The sequence below is a fragment of the Octopus bimaculoides genome, chromosome 10, assembly GCF_001194135.2.
Source record: "Octopus bimaculoides isolate UCB-OBI-ISO-001 chromosome 10, ASM119413v2, whole genome shotgun sequence".
Taxonomy (NCBI): domain Eukaryota; kingdom Metazoa; phylum Mollusca; class Cephalopoda; order Octopoda; family Octopodidae; genus Octopus; species Octopus bimaculoides.
In genome coordinates this window covers 69,503,958-69,505,761 of record NC_068990.1, presented here as the reverse complement: position 1 = coordinate 69,505,761, position 1,804 = coordinate 69,503,958, and positions in this window count along the sequence as shown.

Below are 1,804 nucleotides of genomic sequence, written 5' to 3'. Positions count from 1 at the left end.
AGTATGCACACTGACATTACACATCCATCGGAGCATACTGGCTTCATTTCTTGTGAGCTTACGCATGTTCTCAGCAGTCACGGCCCATGTTTCACTGTCATGTAGCATGGCTGTTCATACACATGCATCATACAGTCTGCCTTTTACTCTGAGCAAGAGGCCCCTTGTCACCAGCAGAGGTAAGAGCTCTCTGAACTTTTCCCAGACTATTCTTATTCTAGCAGCTACACTTTCAGCGCACCCTCCCCCGCTACTAACTTGGTCACCTAGGTAATGGAAGCTATCAACCACTTCTAGTTTTTCTCTCTGGAATGTGGCAAAAGTTGTTTTCTGCACATTTTCAGTATTTATTGTTTCTGAGCATCTGCCACATACAAAAACTATCTTCCTAGTTGGCCTTCCTTTGATATTGCTGCACCGCTTATGTGTCCATAGCTTACACTGGGTACATCTTATAGAGTTTCTACCTACGCCTTTTCTACAGATAGAGCAGGGCTATCTACCTGAAGAGGTTTGTGTTTTGTCTACCTTCTTACTTATTAGGACTATGATTTTAGCTAGGTTGACTCTAAGGCCCTTCGATTCTAGTCCTTGCTTCCACACTTGAAATTTCTCCTAGTTCTGATAGTGACTCAGCAATTAGGGCAAGATCATCAGCATAGAGGAGCTCCCAGGGGTATCCTGTCTTGAATTCCTGTGTTATCGCCTGGAGGACTATGATAAATAGGAGGGGGCTGAGGACTGAACCTTGGTGGACCCCTACCTCTACCCGGAATTCTTCACTGTACTCGTTGCCAACTCTCACCTTACTGACAGCGCACCTGTGCATGGCTTGCACAACTTTCACTAACCGTTCATTTATCCCTTTTTTCCTCATTGACCACCAGATAAAGCTGTCAAAGGCTTTCTCCATGTCAATGAAAGCCAGGTACAGAGGTTTATCTTTGGCTAGGTATTTCTCCTGCAGCTGTCTTACCAGAAATATAGCATCAGTGGTGCTTTTCCTGGCATGAACCCAAACTGCATCTCATCTAAACTGACTCTTTTTCTAATTATTTGGGCTATGACCCGCTCTGTGACTTTCATTACCTGATCCAGTAATATATATATATTTGATATATATATATATATATATATATATATATATATATTTTATATTATATAAATATATATATAATATTATACATATATATATATATATATCATCATCGTTTAACGTCCGCTTTCCATGCTAGCATGGGTTGGACGATTTGACTGAGGACTGGTGAAACCAGATGATTACACCAGGCTCCAATCTGATTTGGCAGAGTTTCTACAGCTGGATGCCCTTCCTAACACCAACCATATATATATATATGTATATATATATTATGTATATAGGTGCTGGAGTGGCTGTGTGGTAAGTTGCTTGCTTACCAACAACATGGTTCTGGGTTCAGTTCCACTGCGTGGCACCTTGGGCAAGTGTCTTCTACTATAGCCTCGGGCCAACCAAAGCCTTGTGAGTGGATTTGGTAGATGGAAACTGAAAGAACCCCATCGTATATATGTATATATATATAGGTGTTTGTGTGTATATGTTTGTGTGTCTGCGTTTGTCCCCCCAACATCGCTTGACAACCGATGCTAGTGTGTTTACATCCCGGTAACTTAGTGGTTCGGCAAAAGGGACAGATAGAATAAGTACTAGGCTTACAAAGAACAAGTCCTGGGGTCAATTTGCTTGACTAAAGGTGGTGCTCCAGCATGGCCACAATCAAATGACTGAAAAGTGTAAAAAGAGTATGTATTACACACACACATA